The sequence below is a fragment of the Fukomys damarensis genome, unplaced genomic scaffold, assembly GCF_012274545.1.
Source record: "Fukomys damarensis isolate Sample0158 unplaced genomic scaffold, DMR_v1.0_HiC HiC_scaffold_18, whole genome shotgun sequence".
NCBI classification, from domain to species: Eukaryota; Metazoa; Chordata; class Mammalia; order Rodentia; family Bathyergidae; genus Fukomys; species Fukomys damarensis.
The window spans coordinates 54,092,509-54,108,996 of NW_022900930.1; the positions used below are offsets into that span (position 1 = coordinate 54,092,509).

Below are 16,488 nucleotides of genomic sequence, written 5' to 3' on the forward strand. Positions count from 1 at the left end.
TACCCCACTGCCTCGAATGAAAAATGGAATAGGTTCAGCAGCACTGTGCAGATGTGTGTGCAGATGTGTGTGCATGCAAGTGTGTGTGTGAGCTTGTGTGGTGCTCCTCCCACAAATGGTTTAACATGCACTTCACTCAATCTGATCAACCACTGACTTCAGGAAGAGGTTTCTTTCCAGGTTATTCTGCATTTGGAGTACAGGTGTCCCTTCAGCTCTGGCTGGGGGTGGAGGCAGGGCAGGCTTGTCCATACCTCATGGACCCCACAGGAAAAGCCATCACACTGCAGCCCCAAGTTGACCTTCCTGCCTAGAGGGACACCACATCCTTCACCGATGCCATCTGGGGCTGCAGCTGGGAGGCTCCACACTCAGAGGCGGGGGACAGATCTGCTGCACCTGATGTAACTCCTGGGCTTTTCCATGTGAGGAGATGAAGCCAGGACGGAGCTGTTTCATGCTTCTGGACATGAGGTGTCCTGTCCTGCGGGTGCTGGAGGGGCCACCTGCTTCCTGAGGACGTAGTGACAGTGAGTCCGGTGTTGCAGGTGCTCTCTGTGGAGGCTGGTGTCCGCTGGTGGCAGCAAGGCATGGTCCACAGGCCCCACGTGAGGATGTGGCGAAGTTTTCATGGAACAGGATCTGCCCCGCTGGCCGAAACAGGTTCCTGCTGAAGGAGCAGCCCAGGACGAGAGGCCTCTGCTCACTGGGAGGTAAGTAAGGATAGAGGGTAGGAATCGCCTCTAGCTGTGCATTGGCAGGGAGCAGAGCCCTTCTCAGGGGGTGCCTCTCCCTGTCCACACCTCCCAGGCCTCAGTTTACCCCACGCTGTGGCTCAACTATCCTCCTCTGGAATTCCCTGGAGGGTGACTTTTTTTGCCCCTGTTCCTGAGCAATGTGCCAGCACAGTGCTGGGCCCTGGAGCAGTGAACCCGCAGAGCTTCCAGGCAGAACACAGGGCATCAGTTAAGTAAATTCAGATGAGAAACAACTTGTTTCAGCATCAGTATGTCCCAGGTATTATCCCAAACATGATCTAAGATGGGGCAAACTGATACTGGGAAATTCAGTGCTTATCTGAAATTCAAATTTAACTGGGTACCCTGTAATTTTACTCCTTAAGCTTGGTAACACTACAAAGAAGACACATTCTGTCTCCTTAAAGGGACACAGAGAAGTAAAATGTGTGTGTGTGTGTGTGTGTGTGTGTGTGTGTGTGTGTGTGTTTCTGAGGATTGAACCTTTGTGCTAGGCTCCACCTACAGCCCCCTTCTAAAATCTGAAACTAAGATGCCCAGGCTGTGCTCAAATTTGCAATCCTCTCGCCTCAACCTCTCAGAGTGCTGGGATTAGAGGTGTGTGCTTCCTGCCTGGCAGGAAGGTGGGATTTGTAATGCACACTGCAGAAGGAAACCCGAGCATATGCCACCCAGAGGTGAGGGGCGGGGCTCCTCTGGCCAGACTGAGTGCCAGGGAGAAAATTCTCTGACCAGGGTTGGTCGTGACTTCGAGGCCACCTGAGGAGTTTGAAATGTATGCCCTGGCCAAAGAGAAGCACCCCGTGTTCTCCACTCAGCAGCTTGTGCAAGGAGAACTTCAGGCGGGGGAGGGTGCAGGGACCAGGGACAGACCCAAAAGGCACAATGCGGTTCTACGCCGAATGACCAACTGCACAGGACACCAACTGTCTGTCCGTCATCACCGGCTTCCCTGCACAGGTCTGCACAGATGAAATTATTTTTCTGAAACCATAGCACTGCAGGCGGATGAGCCAGGATTGGACTGGCTGGACTGAAAGGGACAGAGGAAACTGCCAAGTTCTGGACCTTTCCTAGCAGGGACAGGTGCGTCCCAGGACAGAACCAGCTCTGGAGCTGGGTCCAGGTGTGATCTGGACCTACAGATGGTCAGGAAGAACTGAATGAAGGTGTGTGCAGAATTGTAAAGCATGCAACAATGGCTGTGCACACCTTATGGCAAATGGCTCAGGAGAGAAGCTGCCAGAGACCATGAGACATGGTAACAGAGGCCACGGGAGAGTGCAGGAGCTGGGGCCAGCAAATGGCCGGAGACAGAAAGGCCATCAGTGGGACAGTCTGGGGCCATCCAACACTTCTGAAGAGAGGGTCGGAGTGGCAGGGAGAAACCAGTGCAGTGTGTGGAGGTGAGAAACAGAACCAGAAGTGATAATTCTGGGCAGTTTTTCCAATTTGTCTGGGAATAAGGGAGAAGAGGCATCTGAGAGAGGTGGAGGCTGTCTGGGGGAAGAGACACCGGCATTTATTTCTGGTGTAATAGGGAGCCATGGTCACACCGCCAGGAGATGTGCAGGTCACCTCCCCGGGTAGAAACCGGCCCAGTGTGGAGGGCACAGTTGGGTGCAGAGGAGGCACTGGGCTGTAGTGGGCACAGCTCGGACCCAGACAGCCGGATTCAGGTTCTGGTCAGCCGTCTGCACTGCTGTGATTCTGGACAGCCACTTGACCTCTGAGCATCCCTTCAGGGGACATGGTGGTGACGGGAAGGCGACAGTCAGTGCCTGCCCAGGGTAAGCACTCCGGCAGTGTCCATGGGCACTGTCTGATCTGACCCTGCAAGGCCTGCGCTGCAGGAAACTAGAGCAGAAACCTGAGCTCGGGCCGCTTGGAGCTTTGAGGCTGCGTCCTAGGCACCCGAGAGTGAAGGGGAAGAAACGAACTGACCGGATGTCTGTTTCTGGTGCTGTTTGGTTTGAACAAAGCAGTTCAACTCTTTCCTTTTTATGAAAAGACCAGGCCTGGGCTGGGGATTTAGCTCAGCAGTTCCGTGGCCTGCCTTGCAAGCGCAAGGACCCCAGTTCAATCCCCAGTACCAAAAAAACCAAAAACAAAACAACAACAACAAAAACCAAAAACCAAACAACAACAACAACAACAACAAAACAACAAGGCCTAGGTGAAATCAGCAAAGAGAAAGTTATTTTTCTTTCTCTAAAGTCATGGGACAGAAGAATAAACAACAGGACATGGTTATTCATTGAGAGACACAGAACCAGTGCGAGGTCCTGGCCCAGCACAGGACCTTTGTCACCTCCTGCAGCCTCCTCGGTACTCTGTGCTCCTTACTCCTGATCTCAGCCATCCTGGTGGACCGAGTGAATCTCGTTACCATCTTTGCTTTCATCTCCTGCTTCTACTGATTCACTTCCTGGCATTTGCATGTCTTCTTTTGTGAAGTGGCATTGCACAGGGTTATTTGCTTTTAATAGGATTTTGCTGTCTTCATAGTTCTTTACATGTTCTGCACTCAAATTCTCTAAGACCCCAAAAGCACAGGAAATGAAAGGAAAACCAGACAAAGGGGCTGCATCAAATTAAAAAGCTGTACAGGTAAGGAAGGAACCATCAGCAGACTGGAGTCCACAGAATCACGGAGAATAGTTTCCAGCTATTTGCCAAAGGATTCATATCCCTAATATACAAGGAACCCAAAAATTTAACAATAACCACCAAATTTAAAACTTGGGAGATAATCTGAATATGTTTCTCAAAAGAAGTAATACACGTGGCCAAAGCTGTATGAAAAATAGTCAACATCATCAGGAAATGCAAATCAGAGCTACAGTGAGATACATCACCTCTGTCAGAATAGCTATTAACAAAAAAAAAGAAAAAAAAATGCAGGCAAATAGAATTCATAGGCTGTTGGTAAGAATGTAAATTAGTACAGAGTGGAGATTCCTCACAAAACTAAAACTAGAGGCCCAGCAATCGCAGCTCTGGGCACACACGGAAGGGTGGTGAGACGCGCACACCAAGGAGATGCCCGCTTGCTGTGGCACAGCTCGCAGCCCCAGGACATGGCCCCGCCTGGTACCTGCCAGGAGCTGGAGGGATCAGAGCATGGGTTGCACACATGCTGTGTCTTCTGCAGCGACACGGAGCGGGCCGAAGGGCACTGCGCGGTGTGAGGGAGGCCAGGCATGGAGCCATGAGGGTGAGTGTGTGCTCGTGTGTGAAAGCTGTACCAGGTGGCCTCACTCAGAAGAGAGGTCATCAGAGGCCAGGGAGTGTGCGTGCGGTGGGGTCACAGGGCCATGAACGATTTTATATGTAAATCAAAAATAAAATAAGTTTAAAAGGCCATCTCTTCCTTAAGAGCTTGAACCTTATTACAGCTGCTTTAATGTGTAAGACGTTATAATGACAGCTTCACGGTGATCTTCAGCTTATTCTAACATCTGGGTCACCTCAGGCTTTTTGCTTTGATTCTTTTCTCTCCTTCTCTCTCTGGCTCTCTCTCTCCTCTGAGGAGTGCTCACGTCTGTCACGGAGGATCATCTGAGCCATGAGTGTTCGGCCTTGGGCTTTGCTAGGATGGGTTTCCTCGGTGTTGTCCTCTTGCCTTGGTGGCCAAAGTGTTTTCATTTCACTGGGCAGCAGCTGAAAACCAAGCCCCCAGGCCACCGCACGCTCTGCATGGACGGATGGCTGGGCCTCCTCCTCTTTGGTTCCAGCCTTCTCTCTGTCATCACAGAAGACCTGAATGCCACCCTTTAACGCATGGATCACACAAGATTTGAGCTCTGCCAAGTCCCTTCGTCCATACCTTGCTGGGTAGAGACTCAGAGGAGATTCACAGAACCATGGTGCCAGACCAAATGGGGGTCTGAGCCCTCAAAATGTGCATGTCCTGTTTTCTGCCTGCTTTGGTTTGAGGTGTGCATGTGTGTAAGTGTGCACGCATAAGTGTGTTCCAGTCTGTAACTGTTTTTGGTAGGTTTGTTCAAAGTAAGCTATCGTCCCAGAGCCCAACTCCCACTTTTTATGTTTTTAAGGACCGTGTTGCTGTAAGGAACTCCGGGTAACTTCACGTCAGTTTTCTGCTGTGCTGTTGTTGCTGATCTAGGGTATAACCACTGCTACAAGGACAGAGTTTGCCTCCTGCTATGGATTCCAAGGGTGAGGGAACGAGTACCTGGCTCAGTCCTCCTCTGGGTTTGAGGGAGAAGATGCTCACACAGTCGGATGACCTGCAGTCAGGACAGTTTGTGGTGGCAGCCACCTCTAGTGCACAGAGTCCTTGCCAGCCTGCGGCAGTAGCCATGCTTGCTGTGAGGTTATGGGCAGTGTTCATGCAGCTGTGTTTCTGAGCCACATAGCCTAGTGATGTGGGTCTCTCATCCCAGGGGCTCACAGGGCACCATGCCCTACCCCAGCTCAGTGTGCACCCTGCAGAGCCTGGCAGAGTCCCCACTGGTCCTATGAGAGCTTGTGATGATGGGCTTGCTTCCTGGCAATGACCAGCGAGACAGCTGACCAAGCTGTCGCTGAGAGTCACATCTTCCAAGCTGCTGCTAAAAGCTCCCTGAGGTCCACTTTCCCTGGACATACTGCTGATCCTAGCACCTTCAAGTTGCACATCAGCCAAACTGCTCCAGCTACCAAAAACTGATAGTAACCGGAAGAGAAGGGATCCTTTAATCCTGCAACACTTGACATTTCTTAAATGCACACCTTGCTATCATCTGTCTGTATACTTTATTTTTCCACCAGAACACAAATAAAAGTTGCCATGAGCAAACTGTAGGTGAAGATGACACAAAGAGAGAGGACTTCAGACTTGAGATAGACAGAGACCAACCTCAGTAGGGACCAAGGCCAAAGAGCTCGTCTGAGAAAGTGTGTTTTTACTAAGATGCTCTCCCCAAATCAGTCATTCACCTAACCAGTATTTATGGGTACCCATGCCAGGGCGTCCCTTGTCCACATGGAGTGCAATGTGCAGGACGTGCCTTGTCCTCATGGGTCGTGCGGTCTGGGACAGACCTGTGACCCCGCCTCACCTGCCTCCATCCACTACAATCACGTGTAACACAGTAGCACAAACTGGGTGAGTTCTAAGGAACAGAGGGTCACTGCGCTCTCAGTTCTGGTCCAGAGCAGCAGGGTCACCTCTGTGATGGCCATTTGCTGACCAAGACCTGGAGTGGCACAGGGCATCCCAGGTGAGAGATCTTGCCAAACTGGCTCTTGGACTTGGGGACAGCCCGTGGATCTGCAGTTGCATGAGGGTCCTTGCATTCCTGGGAGCAGAGACTGCTACCACTCTGAGTCCCACCTGGTCGCACTTTGAGGTCTCATTCAGGGATGAAATCTTAGCATGAGTTCAAAGCAGATGGCCATAGCACCCCAGCAGGCCACACCGCCTCACGCTGTTATACGGTGACAGACACTGATCTTCACAGTGTAGACCCAGAAGGGAGCGTTACAGACCCACCAAGGTCCTCTGGGGCTCCGCTCACTACAGGCTGGGTGACGCGGCTGCGAGCTGTGTCCCATGAGCACCTTCCCTCTCCTCACCCCCGCTGGCTCTGGCGATGGCTTTGGGGAAGGGTGCGCCCGACCTGTTCTCACAGAGGGTCCTCTCCCTTGAGAGGGGAAGTGTGGCCCAAGCCCAGAGCACATGGCAGAGCTGAGACGGAAGCGCAATGCTTCTGGTCCCAAGGCAGCTTCACTGCCTCCCGTTTGCTTTCTGTACACACGCAGTGACAGTGAGAGCAGCTCCACGGGAAGTTCATTCCGATGAACACGGATCGGCCAGTGGCTGTGTGCAGAGTGGGTGCTACCAGCTCTGGCTCCTGCAGGGCCTCACTCTTCATCTTCTCCCTTAAAAAGGCCACGTCGCATCTGTGTGCAGGATGGAATGACACCAGGGTGAGGGGCCCTGAGCCATGCACCGCCGTGTGAAACTGCTTCATCGGGAAGCCGCCCTGCGTGAGCGAGGATGTGGTGGTCTGGAGTCTCCAAGGCCCCCAGACCCATGTGCTCAGAAAGTTCTGCAGTCACTGTGGTCCAGGGGAGGATGAGGATCCCACGAGAATTGGGAACCGCTGTTTCTCAAGCATCTGGTCTGTCCTCCGAAGAGCTGCGGCAGGGTCTGCGGATGCCAGAAAGCGCTTGGTGTCCCCATGGATGGTGCACATGGTGAGTTCCACGGGGGGCTGGGAGGCCTGGATAAGTAGCAGAAGGCCTTGGGCCAGGGTTCCTGCACTTTCCCACTGGACCTCTGTGAGGGCCTGAGACTCCAGGTGCAGTCCACGTGCTGGACAGCATGGGGCCAGGGAGGCTGTGAGAAGGAGCTCCGCCCGCCTGGGCTGTTGCTGCTGCAGACAAAGGTGACAGTGGTATTGTCTTGTTCGTCACAAACACTGCATGAGAGTAAGAACCACACCTTCCATCAGCAGCGATGGACACTGGGGCTGTCCCTGGACCCCACCAGCTGGCCCGAGGTCACTTCCTTGTCCTTTGCACCTGAGCCTCTCATGTGCGAGGTACTCCCCTCTCCTCCCCAGAGGAACCCTGCTTCTCTTTACAAATGTGCCTGAGAGCTGTCAGCTCCTGCTTCAGGGATGGGGTCAGGGCAACAAGGAAACCCAGAGGTTTATTCTAACTTGCATCAAAATCTCCAGAGTGGCTGCAGAAATGTGAGATGGGATTTAGAAGGGTGGGCTCAGCCCCCAGCCCCCATTTGTTTAATACATCCAGTGATACAGGAGCAAATGCTCCCTTCAGAGCTCGGCTCTGCTGGCATGGCAGTGCCACGGAGGCCTGGAGGCCTTGGCATGTTCCTATTTCACACAGGACTAACAGCAAGTGCACCGGAAGCTCACCTGGTGCTGGGACTGGGCGTTTTCCAAAAGCTCTGATGCAAGTGAGATCGGGCTCCCACTGACTGCAGAGCCACACCTGGGAGAGTGGAGTCCAAGTCCACAGAGCCGCAGGCGGAGCCCACGAGGTCCGCATGGGGAGGGGGTGGCCTTCTCAGTGCTGCCCTGCTGGCCACATCTGCTCTGCTTGGCCGGGTCTCAGGCCTCAGGAGGGGAAGGGGTGTGGGGGCCAAGGGGGTGAGATGCAGGGGCTCCCTCCCTCCCCATGTCCTGGGACCCAGGAGGCAGTGCAAGCTTAACACTGCACAGGGCCTCACAAACACTCAATGCCCTGTGGGCGCCTGGGGAACGTGGAGCCTGGCCGGGACCCAGCCCCTCTGACAAGGCCACTGAGGCAGGACACGTGAACCCAGTAGAACGGCTCCAGGCCTTCCCAGATGGAGGGACGAGGACAGGGCTGAGGCTCTGCTCTCGCCCAAGGGCGGGAGACAGACAAGGGAGTGACAGTTCCCAACACAGTCACCAGAAGCGGTCACTGGCTGATCCTGCACAGGCAGGAGCTTGGGACTCAGGGCCACTGCTGCATCCCCTTGCAGAGGCCTGAGATGGCCAGAGACCACAGACAGCACAGGCACAAGCTCCAGCCACCCAGCTCCAGAGCGAACAAGGATGGGCCGGAAGCAGGTGCGTGGTGACTATTTACACTTTCGCTTCCCCTTGATCTTGAAATCCTGCCGAGATCCAGGTCTAGTCCTTGCTCTCTCCCTGATTATACACCCTTACTGTTTTTAACCTCATGTTCCATCCATAGGTCGATGACCCTGACCACAGTTTCCACAGTTCCAACCTCTCTCTGAAGCAGATTGGCCCACTCCCCCTGCCGGCCTGTGGAAGCTGAGAGCCCCTAGCCAAGGGCAGGGCTGAGCTCCTAGTCTCTGCCTGCTCTGACCTGGGACCTTTCCCACCTGGAAGTCAGGTCCCTGGTCCAGAGGAAGTGCGAAACTGCACGGCCAGTCACCAGGCCCCTCTGCCTCCCGGAGAAGAGCCCAGGACAGTGTCCTGAGTGACCCCAGGGGCCTGAGTCGCCTTCCCTCTCCCCTGCCTTTCTTATGCCCCTTCCCTGGCCACTCTGCTCCAGCCATGCTGGATGCTGCCCCCAATACGAGATGCGGCTGTGCTCCCTGGTTTCCTGCTCTCCTGTCGAGGAACTCTTCTCCCAGCACCCACAGGATGGCTCCCTGTACAGTGATAGGATGTGGCCCCATCGCTGGAGGTAAATCTCCCCATCTGGCTTTAAGACACACACTAAGTCCTAACTCCACAAAGAGCTGAAAAGCATCACAAAGCCCCCGACCCAAAATTTATTCTGATGGAAATGACAATACAGGGCAGTTTGTGTTCAAATGTAGTGAGATGACTGGAACACAACCTTAGGTTAATAGGGGGCTTAGAGGACAATGAAATGGATTTTTCATCTTTTCTTTTGTCAAGCTTTGGTAGAAAATCCAGAAAATATTTAAAAGAAAACAGAATTCAGCTGCAAACCTACCACCCAGAGACACTAACTGTTAGAATTTGGGCTCCTTCCTGTAGTACTTCGGTCTTGTGGAGTGTGACTGTGCTGAGGTGTTGATTCAGTACCACGGTGCTGCTTGGTCAACGCCCGTGTACTTCTTCATGCTGCTGTGAGGCTTTTTCAGTAGTTGCTGCTCCATAGAGCAGAGGGCCTCCGGAACGGGGTGGGCTCACCTGAGCAGCTGATGCTTCCAGGGAAAAGCGGTGCCTAGGAGGAGGAAATCCTGCCTGCAGCACAGCTCTTCTCTGGGGCCTTAGCCTGCTGTTTGCCCAGGGGGTTCAGGACTTCAGCCCTTCAAGGATCACACACACCACACACCACACAGACACGTGTGCACACTTGTGTGCTCAGGAAGGCTGTCTCTCTGCAGGCCCCTGGCTATTGTGCAGGCTGGCCCTCATCAGGAGGTGGCTCAGGTCCTGCAGCTTGGTGTCTGGCCAGGCTCTCATTCGGCAGCTGTCAGATGATGTCATCTCTCTGGGTTCTCGCCTGGGTACAGGCTCCGTCTCCAGGCTGTGCAGGTGCTGTTGGTGGCTCTGCACCCTGGAGCCCCATCCCCTCTTCTTGGCCTCCTCCTCGGGGCTGGCAGTGCCTCCTGCTGAGCTCCTGTCCCTCTGATCATTATGGGCTCTGTGCCAGGTCAGTGTGTGGCGACACACATGTCTGAGGGAGGGAGTGTGAAGAGACCAGGACAGGCCTGAGGGAACCTCAGTGTCCTGCCCTGCGCCCACTTCCCGAGCACCCTAACGTGTCCCAGGTCTCATATGCACAAGATGACGCTCACGCACCACTAACATGACCACTGTCTACACTGAAAAGTTGTAAGCTTCCAAAACTCGAAGATATGATTTCCCAGGCTATCAGTATTTAGTGCTCAACTCTTCGCAGCACATCACAGTGAGCAGGAAATCCCGCTTGACTCCGCCTTGCTGAAATGTTGCTCTGAAACCCCATGGTCTTCTGGGCTCCGGAGAGTGGTGGAAACAGGTGTTTTTAGCATATGTTGCTGAATTGCTCAATGTAAGATTTGGAAAGCAATTTCTAACTAAAAGATCTCTTTGAAAAACCCTGAAATAATGCTTGTCATTTTAAACGAACTGTTTCTCGGTTGAGGTGCCTGGTTATTTATTACTTAATATTGCTACCATTCAGCTCTAATCCAGTCCATCCTTCACACCTTCTACCTATTCGATGAAGAAATAGCTGAATGGATACGCCGAGTCTCCTGTGCTGAGGCGAGCTGGCACAGCCGGGCACAGTGCAGGCAATCCGAGTGGCACTGTCACCACGCACGGACACTGAAGAGTTAGAAAAGTGGAGCACGCACAGAAGCGGGTGTTGCGAAACAGAGAAAAATGATAACATTGTAGTTACATTTCTAATCAAACCTGCTGGATTGAAAAGAAAGAGTAGCCAGTATCAAAAAATTATAAGAATTGTAGAAGTAACTGAAAAGAAGAAAAATGAATAGGGCTATATTTTTCTTAGCAAGCCTATCTCCCCTTCAGCTCAGTCAGGTAGAAGTGTAGGTGGGTGGGTGCACCGTTAGGAACTGCTGGGGTCTTCAACATTTCCAGGACTAACCATGCATCTGGTTTAAGCATGAAGCAACAAAATGGATCCAAGTGTGTCAAAAGAAAAAAATTAGAAATAAACGTGAGAAAGGATAAATTAGAAAAAGAACAACAGGAAGTTGGTGCGCTCACGGAGCCTGTTCAGCAAGGCAATCCTGCCCAGCCCAGCCTTTCCCTAGAGCCATGCTTTCTGGTCTCAAGAAAGTCGACAGACCACTGCAGCCAAAGCTGTTTTCTCTAAGAAGCAAATCTGTGAGAATGTCCTAAGAATGGTGTTCCTAAAACTGAATGGTTCTATAGATGGATTGGTTTGGCAGTAGATTTCTACAAAGGGCCCAATATTTGGTATAAGGATGCCTGATCTAAAATTAAGAGATCTGCAAGCTGTTCTTCAGAACATGCTTTTCTAAGCAAGTGTCCTGTTCTATTTTCAAAGGGATGAGCTGTCATCCAGCCTTGGGAGTCCTTACCCAGGTCCTTCAGGACTTTGCAGAGACAGACAGTTAACTACGGGCACTAGGGAGCCCACAAGAAAGTGTGGAGTAACTTCCCCACAGTGGATTCTTCCTCACTGTACTGCTGATGAAGACTCAGAGGAGCCCCGAGAGAATCTCCCAACGACACTGCCAGAAGGAGAATGAGCTGTCCCAGGGTCAGCATGGTCACAACACTGTGCACAATAACCGGAACCCAGAGGCCACAGCCCAGCAGGCAGAGCTGTTCCCTGAGATGTGGAAGGGATGTGCGAGACCCTCAGGTCTGTCCTGGGAGGCTGCCCTGTCTGTGCAGCAGGGTAGAGATCCCTCAGCTTTCAACTCCGGTGTTACACCTACAAACAGGCAATGGGAGGGGAGCCTGGCTGCGAGGGAACAGTGTGACGAGTGGGCTTGAGAGGAGAGGCTTGGGGCCATCTGGGTCACCTGTGCGCCGGCAGGAGTCCAGAAAGGGAAGCAGGGTGGAGAGAGAAAGGAGGGGTCTGGAGTCAGAGAGGACCCAGCTCTCCCTGGCTGTGGAGGACCCTGCCTGAGACCTCCCAGGAGCCCTTCAGAACCAAGGAGTAACTAACCTCGGTGAGATAAGCAGGGAGCTCGAGCCGCAGCGGCAGCTGGAGCCCCCTCCGGGGGCCAGAAAGTTGGCATCAAAACAATGCCATAAACACAGGAAGCGCAGAAAAGAATAAATGGAATTTTAAAATCGTGTTTATAATTCAGCTTTCTACTTAGCTTTTTATTTCACTTTAAGAAAGCCAGTACCAGAACAGGGTGAGTTGTGTATACCCATAAACAGCTGGCAAACATGGACAGACTGTGGGCGAGGAGGGGACAGTACTGGGGGGCGGCACCCCTTCTCCCGGGCCTGGGAGGCTGCAGGTGTGTGGGGCTCTCACTCCCAGCGTCAGTGCCCTTCCCCTGACTGTGGACACCTGGCCCTGTGGAGAGGCTTCCGGTGCTTGGCCCGGGGCTCATCCTCAGGGCCGCACACTCCCTGTGCTGAGAGCGGCCACAGACAGCCAGGCGCAGAAACCACACCTGGCTTCCTCCTCACACACGGGCCTTGGAAGCCTCCCACCCACAGGGCAGGGAAGCCGTGAGCGAGGACACCACCCCCAGGAGCAGACGGCCCTCTGTGGACTGCAAAGTGCTGTGCTGTCAGGAGGCCAGTGCCCAGCCTGCCGACACTGACACGCAGGTGCCAAGGACTGGCGTGTGACACTGCCTCTTGCTCCGCCCAGCCTAAGGAATTGCCGTGGCAGGCGGCTTGTCGAGGAGGACCAGCACAGCTCCGTCCAGGTCCATGGACATTGGCCTTCTCCAGGCATTCAGCAAGGGCGGAGCACAGGATACTGTAGAATGACTCGCGGGTGGCGCTAGGGAGCCGCTCCTGTCTCAGCGCTGCTCAGGTGCCGGGAAGCCACACAGTGGCATAGTGAGTGTGGCACGGAAGGGACAGACTGCAGGGCACCTGGCTCCGGAGCTCCGGGACGTGGCGAGCCTGAGCACTGATATGGAGGCTCGGGCTACCAGAGTCGAGGAGGCTGGAGCACCGACCTTCTGTCTGGTCGGCTCACACCATGAGGCCTCTCCAGGTGCAAACCGGCCAGGGGTGCTGGGCTGCAACTGCTGGCAGCGTCAGGTGCACCTGAGGAGGCTCTGAGACCCAACACTGGGCAACGCGGGAGTCGAGGCTGCAGGCCACATGGAAAGTGGCTTGGGGACCCTCACTTCACCTTTCCAAATGACTGATGCGCCGGCCGCAGCTTCTTTGAGTGCAGATGTTCGCACTGGTGCCTGGATTCACCTTGTCCTGGGGAGTTTGCATCCCCCGACGTCTGACACAAGGCCACTTGCTAGGGACCAGCTAGTCAGGCGGTGCAGCAGTCATCCAGTTTCCAGCGCTGTGCTAAGTTGCCCAGTGCAGGCCTGCGGCAGAGCAAGGTGCACACCTGAGTGTCCACAGGCAGCCAGCTCCTTCCAGCCAGAGGCAGTGGGGGCAGGGAGAAGGTGCCTGGAGCATCCCATGGCCTCAGTTGCCTTTTGGGGTGTGTCCTGAAAGGAAAGGGATGTACCAGCAGTCTGGGGGGGCTCCTCTTCCCGTTCCCAGGTCACACTTGTCTCCCACCTCAGAGTGCTGCTGACATGCCTCCACTCTGCCTCTCCCTTCCTTAGGGTTTGCAGCCCTGCTCCAGGTTCTCAACCTGCAGCCTTTCTCACTTTCTGCTCAGCTCCGTGAGTCTCGGCAAATGCTTACTGTGCAGCTACCTCCGACACCAAGGTCCAGAGTTCTTCCTTTCTTCCTATTCTTACGTGTGCTATGATTGCGCTCTTTGATGTCTGTGCTTAAAGACTTCTTTCAACATTGCCTGCAGCACAGGTTTGCTTTCTCATTTTGCCTGTGCCCCTCCCTCCCTCCTTCCTTCCTCCCCTTCCTTTTTCTTTCTTTCTTTCCTTCTCTCCCTATGCCTTTGTTTCTAAGAAAGTCTTTATTTCCCTTTATCTATGGCAGATATTTTCCTCGGTCTGGAATTCTGGAGAACAGGCTTTTATTACTTGGATGGTGTCACTTTATTGTCCTGTGGCTTGAAGAGTTCATGATGAACATCTTGGACCCCTTGCTCTTCTGTGTGCAGTGTTTTCTTTAAGATTTTTCTCTGTAGCTCTCGTGTTGGTAGTTTGGAGGTAATGTGCATGACAGTCTGTGGTCTGCTTTGGTAGTCGTCTCATGGAGGCCTCCCTCTGTCATGCTCCAGGGCTTATTTCTTCTGTCCAGCTCTCCTTTGCTTTCTTCCTGGGATCCCAACTGTGTGTGTGCTGGACCCACTGATGTTTTCCACAGCTCCTGGAGACTCGTGTCTGCTTTTCGTCTCCCAGTGTTTCCTCCCTGAGCTCCAGTTTGGTAGCTTCTGTTGACCCATCCACCCATTTTCCAATTTCACTGCTTGCTACTCAGCCAGCCACAAACTCTGTTTCTGACAGCATGATTTCTATGTGCAGGTGTTCTCCCTCTCTTTCTCGTAAGGTCCGTCTCTCTGGCTGCCCCCAAAGGTAGGCACACAGTCCCCATCCCATTCCACCCTTTATCACCAACCCTGAAGATTCTCCTCTGCCGGTTTGTGGTAATACCGTGTTGTCTTCAGAGTTGTTGCCCAGGGTGGCAGCTGGTGAGGAGGGCTGCCCTTGGCCGGCTCCTTCTCTGGCCCAATCCACTGAGGATGGGCACCTGACGAATGCACAATTACTTATGATGATATACAAGACAATATGCAATCAGTGTGGTGCGTTACTTTTTACATCTTTGTAAGATTTCCAGAGTGCTTGTGAGGCAAAAAGTTAAAAAAAATTTTTTTTTTTGGCACCGGGGATCAAACTCAGGTCCTTGTGCTTGCAAGGCAGGAGGCAGAAAAAAAGTTTTAATTTTTTATAATTATCTATTTTTAGATCATAGCAATATATTTGAGTTGTAAAGGATCTTTACATATGAAGGATATGAGCACATTATTTTTTATACTGCAAAACTCCTCCTGAGGTTATTACTATTGTTTTACCACAGCAAAAGAGTACCTTCAATTTGTTGGTTTGTTTGCTTTGGCCACAAATACACTTTTAAAATTTGGGGTTCAATGAGTCTGTGTCTGATGGTTTCCTCCCCATAGGACCAAGTGTAAATAAATACCTCTCCTCTACCCAAATATTATAGAATGTTAATACATATTTATGTTTGTACATAAGTACATGACCATGTATGGATGTGTGTACATATACAATTTTGATACTTTAATCTGTCAGAATTCATCTTTACTTTAGAATGTAGTTCTGCAAATAAATTCTCCTTTCTTTATAAGTCTAAAGTACTACCTTCACCTGAGGATGACTCAGAGGCGCTAAAAATTATTTTTGATTTAAAAAATAAAGTAAGCAGAAAAACCCAGAGGTTCCCAAGACATTCCTTGGTCTAGCGTTCATAATGACTGAGACTAAATTGTTAATTCAAGTACTTCAGACACTAGAGCAGAAGCCGCTTTGAAAATGACATGAGCTGGATTCAGTAGCAACATGAAACCAGCATTCCAGGGAGCTGAACCCTGTCCTGCACACTGCCCCTAAAGTCCCTGATCTGTGAACTCAGGTACTGAGAACACCCAGCAGCATGAGCACAGGCGTGACTAGGACTGTGCCTGTTGGGTTTGTCGTTTCTTTCGACAGTGAAAGGCTTCCTTCTATGGTGAGGGAAAAGTGCAAATGCTATATGAATAATAAGGGTGCATCTTAAGCCATTAACAAGAGGACTGGGACAGATCTTTCAACGGCAGAAAGCGAACTGTCTTCCACAGAATAACCCTGGCTCTGTTCCCATTCGTCAGTCTTTCTGCAGAGCAGTTTCCTACCGCATGCTTCAGCAGACGACCTGGTAATGGCCAATCAAAGGCCAGGCTTTCAGTGTGCACGGACCCAGCTGGCAGAGGACATGGATGTGCTCACCTCCCACAGCTCCAGTGTACAACAGGATAACCCAACCACAAGCGTGTGAACCACGCCAATCCAGCTGAAGTTAGGGCACAATTACTACATTCATCTTGTCCCGACACTGCACTCTCAGACACCGCCAGGGTTAAGGACAGGTGTTTGTGCACACCAAGAGGTGTGTAAAGATGTCATACACGAAGCCAACATGCTTTCTTATTTTCATTGTTTGAGTCTCTGTAGTATCTTAGGAGACTCTGGATCCGATCCTGCTGGGAAGTTCTGGGGTGCAAAAGGGGGAGCGATACTCAGTGCACTGGTACATCTAATTATTCCCAACAGCATTTTAAATACAGTCTCCCAATTGCCAGTGTTGATGATAAACTCAACAGCTTTGTGGGGTACAAACTGAACTCTAGAATGAGGATGGTGTGCTTGTGCAGCTCACTGGAAAATAGAAGAAGAATGGAGCTCCTCTTGCCTGAGTGCTTGCACTCACCAAGGGCTTCTCCACAGGCCTGAGCGTGCTCAGGAAGGAGGCGACCCCGGCTGTTGGGGCTGTTCCTAGACACGCGGCGCTCATGTGGGAGTGCGGGCCAATTGGCTGCTGCAGGTGAGATTCAGCTGTGACCAAGACAGCTTCCTCCTGCACACTTATGTTCCTAAAACCACCCCACAGCCCAGCATTATGAGCAGTAGCATGGTAGAGAGGACACCCCGGAGCTCCCCCTC

At 52.4% G+C, this 16,488-nt stretch overlaps 1 protein-coding gene across 9 annotated transcripts in view; it reads right to left on the bottom strand.

Moving 5' to 3' along the window:
- The window catches only part of Dlgap2 (DLG associated protein 2), a 437,601-nt gene that overhangs the window by 48,189 nt on the left and 372,924 nt on the right, over nucleotides 1-16,488 (bottom strand). The gene's annotated exons all lie outside the window — the stretch shown is intronic.